Source organism: Tamandua tetradactyla, chromosome 7 (assembly GCF_023851605.1).
Source record: "Tamandua tetradactyla isolate mTamTet1 chromosome 7, mTamTet1.pri, whole genome shotgun sequence".
NCBI classification, from domain to species: Eukaryota; Metazoa; Chordata; class Mammalia; order Pilosa; family Myrmecophagidae; genus Tamandua; species Tamandua tetradactyla.
Window position 1 is genome coordinate 22757909 of NC_135333.1, and position 7547 is coordinate 22765455.

Genomic DNA, 7547 nt, shown 5'->3' on the forward strand with positions numbered 1-7547 from the left:
GCGAGGAAGGAGGGGGCCTGCCGCCGCTGCGGCGCCGACCCCGCCTCCCGGGAAGGGAGGCCGAGCCAGCCGAGCCGGGGGAGACTGCCACGCACGCGGGGCCCGGCGGGCGGCCCCTCCTCCCTGCCGCCACGACCCCAAAGAGGGCGGGCCGGGGGCGGGGCCCGGGAGGCGGCCGCGGGAACGGGTGGCCCTGCTGGGTCTCGGCGGACTCGGGCTAGCCGAGATGCGAGCGGGGGAGAGCTGGGGCTGGAGGAAGGTAGTCGAAGGGAGGGGTGGCCGGGTGGGGCCGGAGGGGCGAGAGCCGGGATGACCCTGCGCAGTGGGCCACGTGCAAGCGAGCTCCCCCCCGCCCACGCGCCCTTTGCGGGGAGAGGAAATGAAGGGGGGCTGGAGGGCACCCGAGGAGCGCAGCCCCCGGGAGAGGGGAGTAAGGAGGTGAGGACAAGGCCTCCATTCCGATCTACGCGGTGTTAGAGGAATCACCCACCGCCCCTGCCCCTAGCCCACCACAGGACAGGTCCCTGTTTCTTTCCTTGGGTTTAAAGGCGGAGGCCGAAAGGGCTTGTCTACAAACCAATCGGCTTCGGAGACCTATTTGGGGAGAGTTAGTGAAAGATACTTGGGCTTCAGTAAGGCCTGTTGAAGGAAACGCGTTTATTATTGAGTGTCCGAGTTGATTAAGTTAAACTGCCGTCCTTAGCTGTTGACTTTTCTGAAGCCCTTTCAACTTCCCTTTCTCTTTGGGAGTCATACAGTCTGTCCGCAGCCCTACCATGGACAGACACTGGGCTAGATGCTGGGAAACCCGTAGGAGCAGGGTGAAAAGGAGGCAGATCAGGGTTTGTCATCCCTACTGTGCTTAGCAGCCTAATCGTGTTGTCAAAACCTCAACAATTCTGTAAGGTAGGAATTATTTTACCCATTTTCTAGGAAGGAACAGGCTGTACACTTCCCCACCCTACCCCACCCCTCAGTTGATTTACCCGAGGTCACCCATAGCCATGTTTTGAACCTGTCGGTTTCTTCCAGAGCCTCTGCCTCTTAATCACTTCAGAATGGGAAGGAAAATGGGGCACCAGGAAGTTAAGCAATTTGTGGGGTATCACTACAGCTAGTTAGTGCTGGGGCAGGGGTGAGAGTTGTACTGCACTCCACTGCTTTTCTCCTCTACATGGTGTCTTTTTATACCTGGCACTGTTCTGGGCCTGGCAGTGTAATCTCTCAATTCTGTGTTTAAAAGACAACATTCCCTGTCCTTAAGGCCTAATCCAAATGCCACCACTTTCATGATGCCTTCCCTATAACACCACTTGATAGCTCTCATGGGACTTAGAGACAGCAGTTAATTGCAGTATGAGGCATTGAACAAACGTTCAATATCGCAAGCCTTTAGTGAAGGTCTGCTATGTGTCAGACATCTGTTAATTAATCGAGTCTCCTGCTTGAATCTCAGCTTCTCAGGTGCTTTAAAACTCTAGCAAAGGAATGAAAGCATGTGCCCCTCACCTCAAGGAGCTTGCTTTACGTTTGAAGAAACGTGCAGAAACGTTTTAAGGGCTAAATTATGTAGTTAGAATATAGAAGGTAAGGTGACTTTGGGCTATGGTACCTGGGAAAGGCTTTCTGAGCCTCAAGCAAAGCTTTGAAGAACAGATTTGCATAGGAGGGGAGGCTGTTTCTACTGCAGAAGTGGAATGAGGCCAGGTGGCCAGTCTGTTGTACAGGATCCTGCAACATGGGGAAGGGGATGAGCTGGGTGGCATGGATTCAGACTCTGGAGGGCCAGAGAAGCCAGAAGAATCGCTGTTGGCATGGGAGGCTGGAGCAAATTATGGGATATTGACATCTGCCCCAATCAGAGAGACAGAAACTTCCCCACTTCAGCTTAACACCTGGAGCTGAGTAGGAGCTTCCTATTGAAACAGCACATGACTCTGACCTGCAAAAGAAAGAGGAAGCAGCAGAGAAAAGCAGAAGACTCCTTTCCTCAGAAGATGATAGAAGAACCTTGTTTAACAGCTGTTCAGTTAAAGTTCATATTGTGTTTAAAACCTCTGGTGCACAAAAAGAGACCATTCTCCTTCAAGCTGTCTGCGTTAGCGGCACAGGCCATGAAAACTTGCAGAGCGACTTGCTGGGGCCAGCCAAGCTGTGGTCTAGGAGGCAGGAGCGCTGCTTTTTAAACCTTAGTTTTGCCACCAAACTGTGTGACCTTCAGAAGTGTACGTAGCCTCCTTTCTGGGTTTTAGGGTCAGCCCTTTCTGTAAAGTGCATCTCTAAAATCCTTTCTGATTATTATTAATATTCTTCTTAAAGCAGATTGAGACTGTAGGACAGATAGAAGAATAGAAGGTTTCTCTGGTTTTTGCCTCTATTGAGCACTAGGGGGAAAGACTATTGTTACTTTCAGGGTACCTTCCCCCACCTCCCATCCTTTTCCTCTGAGAGATTGTGAAGTCTAGTAGTTAAGACACAGGTTCTAAAATAGACCAGCCTGGGTTCAAATTCAGCTCCACAGCTGACTAGAGAGTGTGACTTCTTTGAGCCTCAGTGTCTTCATCTGTAAAATGGCAATAACAACTACCTCACAGGGTTGTGAGTATTAAAGGAGAGACATATGATATTGGACACATAGAAGACTGAATAAAGGCTACCTAATAAAACCTGCAGAGTTGCTGAGTGTAAGTATAGCTGTATAGATCTTCTATGTCCAGATTTAAATGATTTTCTTTCATAATTTCTATGAGCTCCCAGCACCACATGTGGCTTGCAAACCGCAGATTATGCACTCTGTTTAACTTGAAAAAGCAGGCAGTGTTTCCTTCTACAGTGTTGCTCCAGTAGTGTCGGTTCTACTCAGAGAAGGAGGTTGGCGAGTAGCTGTGGAAGTCCATCTTTTAGGACAAAAAGGGACCTATGGTTCTTCTTGGAGATTTCCATTCTACCATGGCATTTTCTGAGTCAGCCAAGCAGACATTTAGAGAAGGCTCCCTTTCTTTTACTCCTGATTTCCTGTCCTCTGTCCACTTTTCCTCCTTTTTTCCTTGGATGGCCTGGAGCGTGGATGGAGAAGGGGAGGAGCCAGAAGCATCTCTCTCTTTCTTCCAGCCCTTCCTCCAGCTTGTGCAAAGATGCTTCTGAACACCCTCTGACTGCATGGCCCATACATTAAAAGGTGGTACTTTGTAATCCCTTTGAAAACCCTCTTGGTTTTCCACATTTCAGTTAGAGTGGCTAAATAGAAAGCCCCTGTTAATGTTGATTGCTTCTGCTCTGTTCCACTTTGACAAGGCCCCCAGAGGCCAAGGTGTGAGCCAGATACCCTGCGAACAGGGTATGTGTCAGATGTAGGGGGGCCCCTCTTTTATAGCTTGGCTTTGGATAGCTAGACCAGCCCTCCCAACCACAGGGCTTCACACCCCCAGGAGCTCTCCATCTCTAAATGCTGCACCTCCATGCGGAAGAAAATGGGGTTCCAAATCAGAAGATGTGGGTTCAGGTCCCAGCTGAGCCGCCTCTTGGCTGTGGGGTGGGTGTGTGACATTTTAATATGGGGGCATTTTGATACTGTCTTTAAAATAATCACCATGCTGCTTATTTTTGCAATCCTAAGAAATGTTCTCAGCAGGCATCTTGGGCCTTTTGTGGAGGGTGAGACCCAAGTGTGACATGAGGGGAAGGGATATTACTTGTGAATATAAAACAAATTTGCATTTTGATGTTACATTATCAAATTGACGGTGTGATTTGAGCCTAGCTGGCCTTTCAACCTCCTTGAAACTGCAGTTATCACATCCATATACTGGGTGGTATCAAATGATAGAAAATGTGCATGGAAGTGTTTTGTAAACTATATGGTGCTAAACAGTTGTTTGCTTTTGTCCCTCTCCCCTGAGCCCACTTTGTTGTTCTACACAAAGTGAAGACTCAACAACAACAATGACACTGAAGAAGCACAAAGTGACATCTTAATAAAATAATATTCAATTTAATAGCTAACTTTTGATGAGTCTTTATTATTTGTGCACAACTCAAAATGCTCCACATATCCACATATCTGATCTTTTGAACCAGATATACTTTTTTTTTTTTTTTTTTACATGGGCAAGCACTGGGAATCAAACCCGGGTCTCTGGCATGGCAGGCAAGAACTCTGCCACTGAAGCAAATATACTCTTATCCCCATTTTACAGATGAACAAACAAAAGCACAGAGCAGTTGAGTAACTTGCCCCAGGTCCCACAGCTAATAAATGGTAGTGCCAGGATTTGAACCCAGGTCTGCTGACTCCAGAGCCCATGCTTTTAATCACCATTCAGCTGCTTACCATCATAGCAGACCCAGCCAGGTAAATGACGATCTATGGGTAGCTGAAGATGGAGCTATCTTCACATCCAGGGCTGGAGTTGAGGTCAGATAGCTCAGTTCTGGGTGTCTTGTAGATCAGCAATGACTGAAGCTCATTCATTTTCAAGTGAATCCCATGAGTTAGACAGAAATTCACACCAAACCAAAATTTCTTTTTTAGCTGGCTCAATGAGTCTGAGGCATCCTCCAGCTAGCATGAGCAGTGTTGTATTTGGTAGTCTGAAGGGGGATTCTCCTTGGAGGAACAGACCTCTCATTTGCACAAGTTTCATTCCTATGGGGAGGAAGGACCTGCTCAAGGCTGGGTGGAAGACACCAGCATGATCTTTGTGGTCAGCAGAAAAGCCCTTGAAGAGTTGGTTGGAAACCAGGTCTAAGGAAGCCAAGCTGAGGGCTTCTGTGAGCTTTACTTTGTTATGGTATTACGAACATAGGAATCAGAGCAAGTTCAAATCCTGGCTCTCCCACTTAAGTGACTGTGAAAAACCTTCACTTCTCTGAGCCCCAATTTTTATGGGGATTACCATAGGACCTACCTTAGAGGAATAATGAGAGGATTAAACAGTTTTCTCCTCCACATCTGCTCCTTTCAGTCTTCCTCATCCCAGCACATAGCAATTACATCTGTTCAGTTGCTCAGGAATCACCCTTGACTCTCCTCTTTCTCTCCTGCACCTGCCACATCCAATGTAATATATTAGCAATTCTTGTTTGACTTCACTTTCAAAATATATCCAGCATCTCACAAACCTCCACCAGTACCCAACCAATCCAAGCTACCACTTGGGTACATATGAAATATCCTCTAGACTGGCGTCCCTGCTTCACTGCTTGCCACCCAAAGATCTATTTTCAACCCAAAAGCTGGAGTGGTCTCATTAAAATATACGCCACATCATGCCACACAGCTTTGCAAAAACTTCAGATGACTTATGTCAGAAGAAAAGCTGAACTTTTTACAATGACCTATAGGTTTCCCCGTGTTCTGACCCTCTGCTGTTTCCAGACCTCACTCCCCATTACTCTCTCCCTTGATCACCACTGTCCAGCCACAAGGGCCTCCTTAAAGTTCCTCATTCCACCAGGTATGTTCCCACATCGGGTTCTTTGCAATTTTGGTCCCTGTGCCTGGCAAGTATGCTTGGCTGTCTCCTCCTTCACTCCCTCAATTCTAGCGTCACCTCTAGGTGAGTCCTTCCTTCACCATCCCGTATGAAATAACTGTCTAATCCCAATACTGCCTATCCTTTTTTCCTTGCTTTTTTTTTTCCTATAGTACATATTTTTTTGATGGACTATCTACTTGCTTATTTAATTATTATTAACGGTCTCCTCTCACTAGCTGACTCCCCCCCCAACATGGGGACTTTATTTACTTTACTCCTGTTTCCCTAATGCCTTGAGCATTAGAAGCTCAATAAATGTTATGAAAATCCCTCTAAGTGGGGCCTTCCCTTTCATAAGGTGACCACAGAGGAGGACAATGGGAGGGAGGAACCCACCTAGGGGTGTGCCCAGAGGCCCACTGCCATGAGGAGGAGGATGAAGATGACAGTGATGATAATGAGCCCATGATTGCCAATGGTGTTTGGCTGCAGAGGAGCTGCAATATCACAATATCACATTGTCCTTAAGATCATTAATATTTGCCAGTCACTTAGGGTAACGCCAGCCACTACACCAAGAGCTTTCTGTGCATTAATTTTGTTCATCCTCAGTGAACCTTTGATGTAAGCACCCCAGTAGTATTTTTTTCCACACTTCATTTTTTTTTTTTTTTTGGCATTTTAAATAAAATGTAATCATTGTAGGGGTGCAAGGGTAATTCAGTGGTAGAATTCTCGCCTGCCATGCGGGAGACCCGGGTTCATGCACTTCCAAAAGCCCATGCACCTCCCAAAAAGCAAACAAAGAAAGAAAAAGCAAACAAAAACCCAACAAATGGTGCTGCTATAATGGGATATTCACGTGGAAAAAGAATGAAATGTGACGTCTGCCATATAGCATACAAAAAAAAGTGATCATTGCAAAGCCTATCTCTGTACAGTAAGTTACATAAACCAATTTAAAATTAAGGCAAACAAGGAAAAAAAATCTACAGATACAGACAGCAGCGTTTCTTGAATTCTAAGTAGTGAACACTAACTTAAATAACATTTGACTAGCTATCAAAATTACATACATTCTCAAAAGAAAAAAAATAAAAACTATATGCATTCTCAAAATATTAAGTAAAAAGTTATTAGAAACATCAACTTTTTGCTGTACTAATGACCTATGTTACTGAACATTTTCGAGTTTTTGGTTTCAAGAAAATATAAAGACACAAATTTTTTTTACAATTAACATATGAAAATTTTCTGTCTTATGATCCTCAGTAGTACTGATCCAGTTTACTGGTGAGGACACAGGCTTAAGGGAGGGTGGACAAATCCAAGGTGATGCGGCATGAAAGTGAAGGGGAAGGGTCAGCCTAGAATCCACGCAGTTGATCCCAGAGTTCACAGTTTCAACTAGCACAAATTATAATGTATAATGATATATTCAATCCAGTATTTTCATCCTGCCTCTGCCTTGCTCAAGAACCTCCCATATCTCCTTATTAGAACCAAACCACCTAATTCGTAGGCAGGTAAGAAAATAGCCTAGTAAGATTATTCACTTCAGATGCAATCCAGCCTCTTCTGAAACTGGGAACGGGAAGGCAGGGCTCTATCTCAACCTGAAACTGGTAATTCACTTCCACGGCTGTTCCCTCTCACCAGGTTGTGGGTGGATGGATGTTTCATCCCCAGATATGCTGTAGACAGAAGACAAATTATGGGAACCACTGCCTTAGCCTGACATTAAAAAATTCTTCATAATCTGGCTCCTGCTCTCTCTCTAGCCTCATTTCTCTCTCTAATTGTTTCCTACCCTATGTTTTGCTAGATTGAACTTTCCTACAATTGCCCTAATTTGCTATGTTCTCTGAAGAATTCTTTTCTTGACACTTTTCCTGCACCCCAAACCCCCTCCCCCACTCCCCCGCAACCTGGACGAGATGACTCTCCCTGGAGGGTCATAGCACCTATCACAATGCATTGCGATTGTCTACTTTCTCCATCTTGCCCACACTAGAGTTTTGAGGGCAGGGACTGTGATCTGTTCCCTTTTAGCCCTAGTGCAAGGCAGTT